Here is a 16,463-nt window from a genome sequence, read left to right as displayed (position 1 = left end):
CCAGCACCAATCCTTGTGGCACTCCACTGGTCACAGGCCTCCAGTCTGAAAAACAACCCTCCACCACCACCCTCTGTCTTCTACCTTTGAGCCAGTTCTGTATCCAAATGGCTAGTTCTCCCTGTATTCCATGAGATCTAACCTTGCTAACCAGTCTCCCATGGGGAACCTTGTCGAATGCCTTATTAAAGTCCATATAGACCACATATACTGCTCTGCCCTCATCAATCCTCTTTGTTACTTCTTCGAAAATCTCAATCAAGTTTGTGAGACATGATTTCCCACGCAAAAAAACATTTTGAATATCCCTAATCAGTCCTTGCCTTTCCAAATACATGTACACCCTATCCGTCACAATTCCCTCCAACAACTTGCTCACCACTGAGGTCAGGCTCACTGGTCTATAGTTCCCTGGCTTGTCTTTACTGCCCTTCTTAAACAGTGGCACCACGTTTGCCAACCTCCAGTCTTCAGGCACCTCACCTGTGACTATCGATGATACAAATATCTCATCAAGAGGCCCAGCAATCACTTCTCTAGCTTCCCACAGACTTCTCTGGTACACCTGATCAAGTCCTAGGATTTATCCACCTTTGTGCGTTTCAAGACATCCAGGACTTCCTCCTCTGTAATATGAACACTTTTCAAGATGTCACCATCTATTTCCCTACAGTCTATATCTTCCATATCCTTTTCCACAGTAAATACTGATGCAAAATACTTATTTAGTATCTCCCCCATTTTCTGTGGTTCCACACAAAGGCCTCCTTGCTGATCTTTGAGGGGCCCTATTCTCTCCCGAGTTACTCTTTGTTCTTAATGTTTTTGTAAAAACCCTTTGGAATCTCCTTAACCCTATTTGCCAAAACTATCTCATGTCCCCTTTTTGCCCTCCTGATTTCCCTCTTAAGTATACTCCTACAGCCTTTATATTCCTCTAAGGATTCCCTCGATCTATCCTGTCTATACCTGACATATGCTTCCTTCCTTTTCTTATCCAAACCCTCAATTTCTTCAGTCATCCAGCATTCCCTATACCTACCAGCCTTCCCTTTCACCCTAACAGGAATATACTTTCTCTGGATTCTCGTTATCTCATTTCTGAAGGCTTCCCATTTTCCAGCCGACCCTTTACCTGCAAACATCTGCCCCCAATCAGCTTTCAAAAGTTCTTGCCTAATACCGTCAAAATTGGCCTTTCTCCAATTTAGAATTTCAACTTTTAGATCTGGTCTATCTTTTTCCATCACTATTTTAAAATGAATAGAATTATGGTCGCTGGCCCCAAAGTGCTCCCCCCCTGACACCTCAGTCACCTGCCCTGCCTTATTTCCCAAGAGTAGGTCAAGGTTTGCACCTTCTCTAGTAGGTACATCCACATATTGAATCAGAAAATTGTCTTGTACACATTTAACAAATTCCTCTCCATCTAAACCCTTAACACTATGGCAGTCCCAGTCGATGTTTGGAAAGTTAAAATCCCCTACCATAACCACCCTATTATTCTTACAGATAACTGAGATCTCCTTACAAGTTTGTTTCTCAATTTCCCTCTGACTATTTGGGGGTCTATAATACAATCCCAATAAGGTGATCATCACTTTCTTATTTCTCAGTTCCACCCAAATAACTTCCCTGGATGTATTTCCGGGAATATCCTCCCTCAGCACAGCTGTAATGGTATCCTTTATCAAAAATGCCATTCCCCCTCCTCTCTTGCCTCCCTTTCTATCCTTCCTGTAGCATTTGTATCCTGGAACATTAAGCTGCCAGTCCTGCCCATCCCTGAGCCATGTTTCCGTAATTGCTATGATATCCCAGTCCCATGTTCCTAACCATGCCCTGAGTTCATCTGCCTTCCCTGTTCGGCCCCTTGCATCGAAATAAATGCAGTTTAATTTATTAGTCCTACCTTGTTCCTGCCTGCCCTGACTGTTTGACTCACTTCTGTTCTCAGCTGTACCCGTCTCAGATCGATCTCTTTCCTCACGATCTCCCTGGGTCACACCCCTCCCCTCCTTACCACTTTAAATCCTTCCAAGCAGCTCTAGCAAATTTCCCTGCCAGTATATTAGTCCCCTTCCAGTTTAGGTGCAATCCATCCTTCTTGAACAGGTCACTTCTACCCCAGAAGAGATTCCAATGATCTAAAAATGTGAATCCTTCTCCCATACACCAGCTCCTCAGCCATGCATTCATCTGCTCTATCCTCCTATTCCTGCCCTCACTAGCTCGTAGCACTGGGAGTAATCCAGATATTACTACTCTCGAGGACCTCCTTTTTAAATTTCTGCCTAATTTTTTATATTCTCCCTTCAGAATCTCATCCTTTTCCCTTCCTATGTTGTTGGAGATGTATAATTTGGAAACCTAATCTTATAATATTATATTTTAGTATTTAATTACTAGTAGCAATGCCTTGCACAAACTGTGCCTCATAATGTTGAGTGTAGATTCATGATATGTAAGGGGCTGAAAGTTATAAATGTGGAGTTATCATTCCAGCTGTAACCTTACTGAATACTGAAACAGACGTGAGGGGGTGAATGATCTACTGCTGCTCGTAGTTCATATGTTCCCATCCATGTGAATGTCCATATGTACCATGATGAGTGATGTGACCCACACTGGGCTGGCAAAGACATAGTGGAACTAAGGAAAGGTGATGTTAATGATGGCTAAGCTATGCAATTGGAAGCTCAACTCAGAGTCAAATTGAACACCATTGTTACAAACAGTCTGGTTCAGCATCAGACAGCCATCAGGGAGAGAAGAGAATTATAAATAAGTTTGTGTCAAGAACTGAAGGCAATGGTATCAGTTTTCCCAAAGTGTAGTGGATACCTCAGTATGGGGTATTAGATGAGCACTGCGAGAAAACAGATGTCGTAGTATGTAATGAACATAGTAATTGTGTGAATAAAACGAATAACCTCATGACAAAAACACTAGGTATAGGTGCAGAGGTAGACCAGATGGCACACTGAGCCTGCTTCACACTTTGATATGATCACGGTCGTCACCTTAGCCTTCAGGTGACATGGTAGCTCAGTGGTTAGCACGACTGCCTCACAGTGCCAGTCACCCGGGTTCGATTCCAGTCTTGTGTGGAGTTTGCATGTTCTCTCCTTGTCTGCGTGGGCTTCCTCTGGGTGCTCCAGTTTCCTCCCATGGTCCAAAGACTTGCAGGTAGATAGGATAATGAAGAGGATGTTTGGTATGCTTTCCTTTACTGGCCAGAGCATTGAGTATAGGAATTAGGAGGTCAGGTTGTGGCTGTACAGGACATTGGCTAGGCCATTGTTGGAATATTGCGTGCAATTCTGGTCTCTTTCCTATCGGAAAGATGTTGTGAAACTTGAAAGGCTTCAGAAAAGATTTACAAGGATGTTGCCAGAGTTGGAGGATCTGAACTACAGGGAGAGGCTGAACAGACTGGGGCTGTTTTCCCAGGAGCGTCGGAGGCTAAGAGGTGACCTTTTAGAGATTTATAAAATTATGAATGGCATGGATTAAATAGACAAGGTCTTTTCCCTGGGATGGGAGAGTCCAGAACTAGAGGGGAAAGATATAAAAGAGACCTAAGGGGCAACTTTTTCACGCAGAGGGTGGTACGTGTATGGAATGAGCTGCCAGAGGATGTGGTGGAGGCTGGTACAATTGCAACATTTAAAAGGCATCAGGATGGGTACATGAATAGGAAGGGTTTGGAGGGATATATGGTATCTGGTCAGCATGGACGATTTGGACCGAAGGGTCTGTTTCCGTGCTGTACATCTGTATGACTCTATGTGTAGGTTAGCTGGATTGGCCATGGCATCCAGAAACCTGCAGGCTTGGTGGATAGGCCATGGGAAATGCAGGGTTACAGGGATGCCGTGGGATGCTGAATGGCCTGCCCCCACACTGTTGGGATTCTACAATTCCACTCTACTTTCCCGCCTGACCGTCAAAACAATCAGCTTTCTGTGGTTTCTCGTGTACTTATAAAATGAATTTCTTTCTTAGCCATAATCCTTTTGCTTTGTCTTCCTGAACATGTATTGAACCAAGTGCTCTCACCTCCTGTGGCCCCCTTTGATTTAAGTGAAAGCAGTGAGCATGGGCCCACAGTTTGATTATGAATGAATCATCACAGCAAAGCCATTGCTACCTTGAGAGTGGACTATTCAAGATCCTGAAGAAGGGCACTCGCCTGAAACCCCTGCTCCTCAGATGCTGCTTGACCTGCTGTGTTTTTCCAGCACCACACTCTCGACACTGTTCAAGGTCCATCCCAGGGCTCCAGCACAAAAATCAAGGCCAATACTTGAGTTTTGATTTGACTTGATTTATTGTGGTTGTCATATGTACAGAGAAAAGCTTCTGCATTTCTGAGTGCTGCGCTGCTGGAGGTAGAGTAAACCTTTTATTAACCTTTACCGATTGGAGCAGGCGTGTGCCGATTAATCAAATATTTGGAAAATCAAGAGGTCCCCATAATCAGTGTACAAACATACTGAGAATAATAGAGACATAATGTAGTGGATATACACATCACTATTGTACTTTATTTACAGTATAAATCACTTAAATAATAATTGAATTTTGCCTTAGATAAAACTTACCATGTAGACAGCCTTCTCACTCACATCCTCAACTGAATAGAGTCATAGAGATGTACAGCATGGAAACAGACCCTTCGGTCCAACCCGTCCATGCCGACCAGATATCCCAACCCAATCCAGTCCCACCTACCAGCACCCGGCCCATATCCCTCTAAACCCTTCCTATTCATATACCCATCCAGATGCCTCTTAAATGTTGCAATTGTACCAGCCTCCACCACATCCTCTGGCAGCTCATTCCATACACCGTGTGAAAAAGTTGCCCCTTAGGTCTCTTTTATATCTTTCCACTCTCACCCTAAACCTATGTCCTCTAGTCCTGGACTACCCCACCCCAGGGAAAAGACTTTGTCTATTTATCCTATCCATGCCCCTCATGATTTTATAAACCTCTATAAGGTCACCCCTCAGCCTCCGACGCTGCAGGGAAAACAGCCCCAGCCTGTTCAGCCTCTCCCTGTAGCTCAAATCCTCTAACCATGGCAACATCCTTGTAAATCTTTTCTGAACCCTTTTAAGTTTTACACTATCCTTCCGATAGGAAGGAGACCAGAATAGCACACAATATTCCAACAGTGGCCTAACCAATGTCCTGTACAGCGGCAACATGACCTCCCAACTTCTGTACTCAATACTCTGACCAATAAAGGAAAGTATATCAAACACCTTCTTCACTATTTATCTACCTATGACTCCACCTTCAAGCAGCTTTACTTTCCTACTTTTTCCCCACAACCCTTGATTCCTTTCTGGACTAAGTCAAATGTACCTAACAACACAGCCTCACAGCCCTCTGCATAAAAAAATCCCAGATCATCAATCTCACAGAGAAAATAATCATCCTCATCTCTGTCTTAAATAGGTCACTCACAACTTCCTGCACCTACCCTGTCGCATCCTCTAAAAATTGTACGTGCTTCAAATAGGTCCCCTCTCATTTTTCTAAACTCCAGTGAGTGCAAACCCAACCTACCCTATTTTTCCATACAAGACAATCCCTTCTCTGCACTGCCTCCAATGCCAATATACATACGTGGATTGGTACTTTAGCTGTACCTGCTGAAGTAAGACCATCCTATTTTTATATTCTAATCCCTATTTATTAAAGACCAACAATCCAATTGCCTTCACAATTACCCCTGAACTTGGATGCCAGCTTCTTGGGATTCATGCACTAGGACCCCAAAACTGCTTTCTGCAGTTCTTTCCCTATTTAAATAATATTCAGCTCTTCTATTTTCCCTAGCAAATGGTCTCAAAGTGACAAATGGTACATTACTACCAATGATGATGACAGAAGGGAAGCATGGGATGCCAGATGTACAGCTGTACTTTGTGCAATATCAGGAGCTTTGCAGACCTTGTGAGGTGGCTGAAGTTGGTGACCCAGAAATGAAGCCATCACAGATATAGTTAAGGCTCTATATTGGGATGTACCTCATTCCAAGAGGACCAACTAAGCTAGGGTATGAATGCAATAGAAAAAGAGATCTGCAGTTCTAGACATTGTGATGAGTGAGAGTGGCCATCAAATCATGTATGAAGAATTCAGACACTCCATAAATGGTTGGAGCTCATGAATGGTGCTGCGTTTCCTAATCAAGTGGAAAGGCCGAGGCAGCTATGGAAATAAAATTCGATCCAGCTCAGAGATGCACAAGGCAATGCTGGAGTGGAGAATTACCAATACTGAAGACATGGAAAGCTGTCCAGTCTAGTGTTTAATGTCACACTCTACCCAAACTATTCTTTCAATAGCTAAACAGCTACTGAATTGAGGAGTGGTAACAGGAGTTAGGAATAAAATCAAAATTAAATTGAAAGCTGTGTTTTACTTTTGATTTGGAGATGCTGGTGTTGGACTGGGGTGTACAAAGTTAAAAATCCCACAACACCAGGTTATAGTCCAACAGGTTTAATTGGAAGCACTAGCTTTCAGAGCGACGCTCCTTCATCAGGTGGTTGTGGATAATATGATCCTAAGACACAGAATTTATAGCAAACATTTACAGTGTGATGTAACTGATATTATATATTGAAAAAGACCTGGATTGTTTGTCTTTTTCAATGTACAATTCCACTTACATCACACTGTAAACTTTTATTATAAATTCTGTGTCTTAGGATCTTATTCTCCACAACCACCTGATGAAGGAGCGTCGCTCTGAAAGCTAGTGCTTCCAAATAAACCTGTTGGACTATAACCTGGTGTTGTGGGATTTTTAAAGTTTTACTTTCACTTTGTTAAAGCTGCCACAGCTATGAGTTGGAGCGCTGGTTAGAGTGCAAACATTTAAAATTCTCAACAAAGGTTAGCCCACTTGGCAAGTTAGGGCCTGTTTGGAGAAGCTGTTCTCTTGGTCATCTACACTGAACATGAAAGACCGAGTATATAGTGACAATTACAAACATCGATGTACAACTGGAGAAGCTGCTCCTTTCTAACAGATTGCTGATGAGAATGCTAAGATGTGACCAACTGCACAAATAGCAGAATGGACCACCAGGCTGTAGGGATCACCTATTGCCTAGGAAAAGGTAATGGATCAGGAGGAATAACAGCAGTACCAGGAACCAGCAGACACCAGCTGAATGATAATCAACAACCTGCACAAAAAAACATTCAAAGACCTGAATGCTACCAAGTTATTTATGCAATGAATGTCAGGAGAGATAAAAGTGAAACAGATTAGAATGAAAAGTTTTTGGTCATGAGTGATGGTTTTCTTCTAGACCATGTACATTGGGAAACTCATTGGGAAAATTATAGTGCACACTTTCTTGTTTTCTATTAAAAGAGATGTCTCATGCTAGGCTGGTCTAGAAAATTAAATCACATGGGATCCATGATGAGTTGTGAAGTTGGATATGAAGTTGGTTTGGTGATGGGAGATAGTTGAAAAAGGGTGTTTTTCTGACTGGAGATCTGTGACCAGTGGTGTTCTGCAAGGATCATTGCTGGGACCTCAAATACATATAAATGACTTGGATGAAAATGTAGGTGGTCTGATTGTAAGTTTGCAGAGTCATGGATAGTGAGGAAGGTTGTCAAAGGATACAGTGAGTTTCAGTTGGAAGGTTGGCAGGTGGAGTTTAATTCGTATAAGTGTGAGTTGTTCTATCTTCTGAGATCAAAAGCAAGAGGACAGTGTAGAGTAAATGGCAAGACCCTGAGGAGCTAGTAGATAAGGTGGTAAAGAAGGCATATGGCTTAGATCAGGGTACTGAGTACAAAAGGTTGGCAAGTCATGTTGCAGCTGTATAAAACTTTAATTCAGCCACATTTGGAATATTATGTACAGTTCTGGTCCCCACACTATAGGAAGGATGTGGAAGCTTTGACAAGGGCACAAAAGAAGTTTACCAGGATGTTGCCTGGATTGCAGCTATAAAAAGAGGTCGGACAAACTTGGACTGTTTCTGCTCGTGCATCAGAGCCCGAGGGATGACCTGATATAAAATTATGAGAGGCACAGATAGGGTGGATAAGTGGAGAGCCTTTTCCCAGGTAGAAATGTCAAATACCAGGGGGCATTTGTTATGGGTGGTGGGGAGTTTAAAAGAGATGTCCAAGGAAAGTGTTTTTACACAGACGGTGATAGTGCCTAGAATGTGCTGGGGAAGTGCTAGAAACATATAATAGCAATGTTAGGCACATGAACAGGCGCAGGGACTGGAGGAATACAGACCACGTGCAGACTGATGGAATGAGTTTAGAATGGCACCATGTTCACCACAGACATGACGGGCCGAAGGGCCTGATCCTATGCTGTTCTAAGTTTGGAGAAAGGTGTTCATACATTGTGACTTGCCATAATTATGAGCCTCTGATGTTGCTTTCCATTTAGAGGCTTGAACAACCATTAAAGCTAATACTTGGAACAGAGACCACTGGACAAGGATCATGAATGGTAAAGCAGGGTCATTCACCCCCTCTAATCCCCGTTTGGTTCAGATGAAAGACAGAGCCCGAAGATCTTTGTAAAGCTCAGCTACTCATTGCTTCAATGAACTGAGCCAATCAAAGTATTAGCTTCAAATATGTGGTCGCTGTTAGAGACGCCCTACCATATTACCTAAATAAAGAAGGATAGTGCTTGTGATTTCTCCCATCAATCTCCCCCTACATAAAAACAGCAGCATTTCATTTTAAGAAATGCATCTGTAGAATTCTGGATCCTTATTAGAATTGATATCATCCTTTCATTATCCCAGTGAACACAAAAATAATCCCCAACGTCACCCTCAAGTAAGAAGGTGCGATCATAAATTCTGCACGCTGTTAATCTTTGGTCATTGCTAATTATTTCATCAGAATTCATATCTTTCACGTGGACGTGGATGACTCTCAACCAGAGGTCGAAGATTATCTGAATCACGGACCCAGTGCCAAAACTGCTTGGAAATGGCCGTCGGAAAGGGGATTCACAGCGTCTGAAATAATGCTGCCACTCCTACATCTCCTCCTCCTCTTCCCCCCTGCTGTGCAATGCTCCATTTCACGTTCTGTAGAAAACCGATCGGAGTGATCCCTAACCTTCCTTCGAGCCGCCTGCTCATTCATTCCCCCGTGTTTGTTGGTGGGGGTGGTTGCTCGGTCCTGTTGTGTACATTTCTGCTTTGTTTAATTCTGTCGCTGCCCCCCGAGCTAATAATTTGTAAGTTTCTGCAGCTTGCTGCTTTCACTATGTAGGCTGCACCTCCTCTGCTCAGATCCTCCAGCTGAGAGCAGTCAGGAGGGCTCAGCAACTCAGTCTATTGGCTTGTTGCACCTCTCTTACTGCCAGCCTCCTTCAGACTGGAAGCTCTTCAGTTGTCGTCGCGTCACACTAGCTGCTGCAGCTTAACATCTTTACCGTGTGATGGAAAGTCTTTGAGCGCTGAACAGAAAGAGGGACATACACAGGGAACATTTACATTTCGCTGTCTCGTAAATGAAACCGAAAATAATCATGATGGACAAGTGAGTAAAGAAACATTCTGGTTAAAGCTAACGGATCTTTAATTCTACATTCGGAGTTTTGGCTTGATATATTATTATGTTAAGCATATGTTTGACCGAACACTTCACCAAATACTGCATTGCCTGTTTATTTTTCTGTCAACGAAAGTTTCAGTTAAGCCTAGGTAGGTTAAATAGCCAAAACTGTGAGCGATGTGTGCATGGAAACAGGGGTACAGTGAACATCCCACTGAGTTCAAGGCAACTGTTTCTGTCTATTATGGTAATAAAATTAATTTGTCACTATTTTCTGACATGACTTGTTTTCATGTTCTGGCAATATTTATCTTGTGGTTTATTTTTACTGTTGACACTTACCAGAACATTTTTAGATAAGTTTGCTATTTTTGCAAATCTGGCTTATAAATAAACACAAGGTAAATTTAAAAAAATTAAATAATATATGCTCACATTGTGTCCAATTCTAATTGCCAGCTGTTAAAAGTTTCCTTTCAAGCGATTGTAGATGCTGAGAGGTTGTTTGTCTTGGGAGCATGGAGAGCAGGGGGCCATCATTGAGCATAAGGTGTCTGCTCTCTGGGACTGAGATGAAGCAACATTTGTTCATTCAGAGGGTATTGAATCTTTGGGAAGTTTTATTTCTATTCAGAAGGTGGTGGGTGATCAGATAATGATGAAGATATTAAGTCAGGATCTTCGTGAATGGCAGTAGAAGGCACAAAGGGCTATATGGCATGCTCCATCTCCTATTTCTTGCATTCTTACATCAGTGTAGAGACACAAGTCTTCACTAATTGGGAACATACTGCAGACACACTCTGTCACCCACCATAACTGGACCCATCTGGAAACTATTTCACAAAGTTTATTAAGCATCTAATGATCCGTGTGGTTTTTGCTTGACACAATAGTCTGATATAGTCATGTAATCTGTACACATTCACCTCTCTGCTTTTCCTATTGTCACTGAGAAGTGATTGTTACTGAAATGTTTTCAGGATGCCTCGAGGGGAATGCAAATGGTCAAATCCCAAATCATAGGCGTGTGTTGGGCTTCAGAAGTAATACAATATTTTAAGGCTAAACTTGAAGCTGGCACAGAGTGTTTGAAAACAAAGATGCAGAAGCTGCTTTTCTAACAATCTGTTTATTATTGCAGTAAGTCAACATTCAAATCAGTTAGTTTTAAAAAGCACAATAATTTTATAATGTGCAAATGAAGTAACTGATCAATGGTTGGGAGCTTGGGCTATCCAGACTGTGTTTCTAATGTGTACTGTCAGACAAATGTTAAACATGATTTGTATCTACGTTTGAATAATTGAAGGTTCTGAATGGTAATTTATTGATCAAAATGCAAATCGATATGCAGCAGGGTTCAAAGAGAAGATGGTTTGGATGCACAGTCCCTGAAAGGGAATGAAAGGTAATACTCTCGAGATGACTAAAGACTCAGAGCTGAAACTGTCAGAAAAAAGGAGGCTAAGGGCATTTGAAATGTCTGTAACACAATGGAGAATCCCAATGCCTAAAAAACATTACAGAGGAGATCCATAAAAGGGCAGAAGAGGGAAAAGGGAGAGCATGCGAATAGAATATAAATGTCTTTGCCTGTTCTTTAATTATTTATTTGTTTGTAAAAGGAAGAGTTGGCCTGACGAGGTACCAAAAAAACTGTCTTGTGGAGGCAGAGGATGTGGCTGAGGGACTAAATTACTATGCTTCTACCTGTCTTCACCAGAGAAAAGGATTCTACCAACAGGGGCGGCACGGTGGCTCAGCAGTTAGCACTGCTGCCTCACAGCGCCAGGGACCCAGGTTCGATTCTAGCCTTGGGTGCTCCAGTTTCCTCCCATAGTCCAAAAATGTGTTAGGCCAGGTGAATTGGCCATGCTAAATTGCCCATAGTGTTTGGTACATTCGTCGGAGGGAAATGAGTCTGGGTGGGTTACTGTTCAGAGGGTCGGTGTGGACTGGTTGGGCCAAATGGTCTGTTTCCACACTGTAGGGAATCTAATCATAATGGTAAAAGAGGAGGCAAAGCAATATTAGGTAGGACACGAGTTAAAAGATGAACTACTTAAAAGACTGGCTGTCCACTAAGTAGAAAACTCACCCATCCTAGATGGGGGTCATTTAGATTATTGAAGAAAGCATGGGTAGGAGACCGCTTTGGTCACAGTCCTCCTTGGATATGAGGCTTGTTCCCGAGAACTGGAATGCTGTCCAGGTTACCCCATTATTCAAGAACAGGGAGAGGTATAAATCTAGTATTTAGAGGTTACTCAGTCAAAGATGAAGAAACCTTCAGAGGAAACATTCAAACTTGAAATTAATAGGCATTTAGAAGAATCTGATCTAATAATTATAATGTTAGCATGGGTTTGTTAAAGGCAGATAATTTCTGACTAACTCCATTGAGGTCTTTGACAAAGTACCAGAGTTGTGGAGGTTAGTGCGGTTGGCAATGTATATGTGGACTTTTAAAAGGCATTTGACAAAGTATCATATAATAAGCTTCTTGGCAGAATTAAAGCTCACAAGACTAAAGGGGTATGGGAATAAAATCATAGGCCATTAACCCTAAACAAGTCCACACCGACCCTCCAAAGAGTAACCCACCCAGACCCATTCCCCGATCCTATATTCACCCAGACTAATGCATCTAACCTATGTATCCCTGAACACTATGGGGAATTTAGCACGGCCAATTCACCAAAGCTGCACGTTCTTGGACTGTAATGTTGTCTAAAAGAAAGAACATGGATAGTGCTCAGGGAACGATACAATTGGGCTCCTCGAAGTAGTGAGACTGTCAGCTTTTTATATGTTGCTTCAGTGTACAGAGTATAATATAACATCAAAGTTTTAGGCGGCACGGTGGCACAGTGGTTAGCACTGCTGCCTCACAGCGCCAGAGACCCAGGTTCAATTCCCGCCTCAGGCAACTGACTGTGTGGAGTTTGCACGTTCTCCCCGTGTCTGTGTGGGTTTCCCCCGGGTGCTCCGGTTTCCTCCCACAGTCCAAAGATGTGACGGTCAGGTGAATTGGCCATTGCTAAATTGCCCGTAGTGTTAGGTAAGGTGTAGATGTAGATGCAGGGGTATGGGTGGGTTACGCTTCGGCGGGGTGGTGTGGACTTATTGGGCCGAAGGGCCTGTTTCCACACTGTAAGTAATCTAATCTAATCTTTACCGATGACTCAAATGATAAAAATTGAAATCTAGAGGAGAGGAGAAAGACATCAGGATGACATAGCCAGATTGATGAAATTGGCAGACGCATAGAATGCAATAAAGTGAAATGTGAAGTGGTTTGTTTTGGAAGGCAGTTTAAAGAGAAGTAATTAAAAAAAAAATAATTTTAATGGAGATGCAAGAACAGAGCAACCTGGGCTTTGAAGGTGTCAGGAATAAAAACAATACTCATTTCTGGGTTTTAATAATAAACGAACAAAATACAAAATCAGGGAAAGTAATTTTAAACCTTTATCAAATGCTGTTAATCCCCAGCTGGAGTATTGTGTACAACACTTGGCACCACACTTTCAGGAGAGTATCAAGGTCCTGGAAAAGATTCACTTGCATGAAATAAGAGATGGTGGCACAGTGGCTCAGTGGTTAGCACTGCTGCCTCACAGCACCAGGGACCCAGGTTCAATTCCCACCTCAGGTGACTGTGTGGAGTTTGCACGTTCTCTCCCGTTCTCCCCGTGTCTGTGTGGGTTTCCTCCCACAATCCAAAGATGTGCAGGTTGGGTGAATTGGCCATGCTAAATTGCCCGTAGTGTTCAGGGATGTGTAAGTTAGGTGCATTAGTTTAGGGGGAAATGTAGGGGAAAGGGAATGGTTCTGGGTGGGTTACTCTTCGGAGGGTCGGTGTGGACTTGTTGGGCTGAAGGGCCTGTTTCCACACTGTAGGGATTCTAGGATAATTGAAGGATTTCAGGATTTTAGGAATCCATCTGACCTGCACATCTTTGGATTGTGGGAGGAACCCAGAGCACCCGGAGGAAACCCACGCAGACATGGGGAGAATGTCCAAACTCCACACAGACAGTCACCCGAGGGTGGAATCGAATCTGGGTCCCTGGCGCTGTGAGGCAGCAGTACCACACTGTGCCAAAGTGCCACCCTAAAAGGAAGTTAAAAGAGAAATGGATAGAATTTGAAGAAAAAAACAATTACAGGGCTATGGGGAAAGATCAAGAATGTCAGATTAATTGGATATGATGGATCAAACAGCCTGTTTTTAATTGTACGATTCTATGAAATTTGAATAGTCACTTAAATGAGGACAGTATCATGGATGGAATCTTTGCAGCCCTAGAACAATGTAGAAAGTTTGGAAAATAAAGTGAGGTCAGCAGTAATGAGATTTATAGTTATAAAGCATAGAAACAGACCCTTTGGTCCAACTCGTCCTTGCTGACCAGACATCCCAATGTGACCTAGTCCCATTTTTCAGCATTTGGCCCATATCCTTTTAAACATTTCCTATTCATTTACCTATCTAGGTGCCTTTTAAAATGTTGTAAATGTACCAGCCTCCACCACATCCTCTGGCAACTCATTCCATACACGTACCACCCTCTGCGTGAAAAAGTTGCCCCTTAGGTCCCTTTTAAATCTTTCCCCTTTCCCCTTTCCCCTTTCACCTTAAACCTAAACCTAAACTCTACCCTCGGGAAAAGACCTTGTCTATTTACCCTATCCCTGTCCTTATGCTTTTGTAACCCTCTATCAGGTCACCCCTCAGCTTGAAGGAAAAAAGCCTATTCAACCTGTCCTTATAACTCAAACTCTCCAGTCCAAGCAAGATCCTTGTAAATCTTTTTTACACCCTCTCAAGTCTAACCACATCTGTCCTATAGATGGGTGACCAGAAACTCCTGATGATGAAAGCAAAATGTCTGATTCTATAACCAAGTGTTGCATAGTGAGATGACAATCTTGCAATTGAATGGCTAGTGGCCTTTTTTTGGGGATCAATTTGTATTCATTAGCATCTCATCATTACCTAGTGATATGTTGTTTCCCATTCTCCCAATGACTGGAGAGAGACTAGATAATTCCTGACAGGTAATTCGGAATGGGTGCCTGGTGACTCCACCTTGGTCAGGAGTTATTAACATTGCAGGACACAGTCCATAGAGTCATAGAGATGTACAGCACAAAAACAGACCCTTCGGCCCAACTCATCCATGCCGACCCGATATCCTAACCTAATCTAGTCCTATTTGCCAGCACTTGGCCCATAACCCTCTAAACCCTTCCTATTCATATACCCATCTCGATGCCTATTAAATGCTGTAATTGTACCAACCTCCACCACTTCCTCTGGCAGCTTATTCCAAACAAGCAACATCCTCTGCATGATAAAGTTGCCCCTTAGGTCCCTTTTTAAATCTTTCTCCTTTCACCTTAAATACGTGCTGCCTAGTTTTAGACTCTCTTCCCCCCGCCCCACCCCAGGGAAAAGGCTTTGTCTATTTGACCTCTCTTCAGGATCTTATAAACCTCTATAAGGTCACCCCTCAGCCTCCAATGTTTCAGGGAAAACAGCCCCAGCCTGTTCAGCCTCTCCCTATAGCACAAACATCCTTGTAAATCTTTTTTGAAACCTTTCAAGTTTCGCAACATCCTTCTAATTGGAGGGAGGCCAGAATTGCACGCAATATTCCAACAGTGGCCTAACCAATGTCCTGTACAGCCGCAACATGACCTTCCAACTCCTGTACTCAATACTCTGACCAATAAAGGAAAGCATACCAAACACCTTCTTCACTATCTGTGACTCCACTTTCAAGGGACTATGAACTTGCACTCCAAGGTCTCTTTGTTCAGCAACACTTTCCCAGACCTTACCATCAAGTATATAAGTCCTGCTCTGATTTCCAAAATGCAGCACCTCACATTTATCTAAATTAAACTCCATCTGCCACTCCTCAGCCCATTGGCCCATCTGGTCCAGATCCTGTTGTAATCTGAGGTAACCCTCTTCGCTGTCCACTACACCTCCAATTTTGGTGTCATCTGCAAACTTACTAACTGTACCTCTTATGCTCGCATCCAAATCATTTATATAAATGATGAAAAGCAGTGGACCCAGGACCGATCCTTGTGGCACTCCACTGGTCACAGGCCTCCAGTCTGAAAAACAACCCTCCACCACCATCCTGTCTCCTACCTTTGAGCCAGTTCTGTATCCAAATGGCTAGTTCTCCCTGTATTCCATGAGATCTAACCTTGCTAATCAGTCTCCCATGGGGAACCTTGTCGAACGCCTTACTGAAGTCCATATCGATCACATCTACCGCTCTGCCCTCATCAATCTTCTTTGTTACTTCTTTGTGACTGCCCACACACTCCCCCAGCCAGGGATGTGGACATCAGGCATACACCAGCTTCACTACCTTTGCGTGACATCTCTCTGAGACACTTACATTTGCCAGTGTTGCACTTTGGAGCATCCTGTCCCATCTCTTTGTACGACTGCTGCAAGGACACTTGGTGCACAGTGACAGGCACCTGGCTCCAGGATTGGACAAGGGCGCACCTCCAGGCTCTTCCCTTGAATCCTTAGCACTCTCACTTCTTATGCCAATCTGGATACTGACAGCATCTCTTGCTGTTTTAGGGCAGTGTTTAAAGGCTAACAGTCCCACCTTGCTGCGCTGTTTAGCGTAGACACCCCGGCAGCTTGTCAGCTGTGGTCAGTAAATTTGGTGCATCATTCTCCATTGATCTCACACCTTCACCATGCACCAGCAGCTTACTTGGCAAAGACAGTGCAAATACAACAAATAAATGGCCATGTCCCAAAGTGTAACGGAATTGTTCACAGTCAGGCCAGGGAAGGAAGCCAGCCTTCAGTCAGGGAAGCCTGGCAT

The 16,463-nt window shown here is 43.1% G+C and overlaps 1 protein-coding gene across 6 annotated transcripts in view; it reads left to right on the top strand.

Moving 5' to 3' along the window:
* The window catches only part of trim2a (tripartite motif containing 2a), a 167,657-nt gene that overhangs the window by 49,191 nt on the left and 102,003 nt on the right, over positions 1-16,463 (top strand). Inside the window, exon 1 of one of the 6 annotated variants that reach the window (XM_072580795.1) lies at positions 9,116-9,570. The exons of 4 other annotated variants lie outside the window; for them this stretch is intronic. The gene's annotated coding sequence lies outside the window, so the exon portion shown is untranslated. Of the gene's footprint in view, positions 1-9,115; positions 9,571-16,463 lie in introns of those variants that run through there. One more of the 6 variants, XM_072585569.1, reaches the window with a different exon arrangement.

This window comes from Chiloscyllium punctatum, chromosome 1 (assembly GCF_047496795.1).
Source record: "Chiloscyllium punctatum isolate Juve2018m chromosome 1, sChiPun1.3, whole genome shotgun sequence".
In the NCBI taxonomy this organism is placed as follows: Eukaryota; Metazoa; Chordata; class Chondrichthyes; order Orectolobiformes; family Hemiscylliidae; genus Chiloscyllium; species Chiloscyllium punctatum.
Note: the sequence above shows the minus strand (reverse complement) of the source record. Positions and strands in the feature narration are given on the sequence as shown.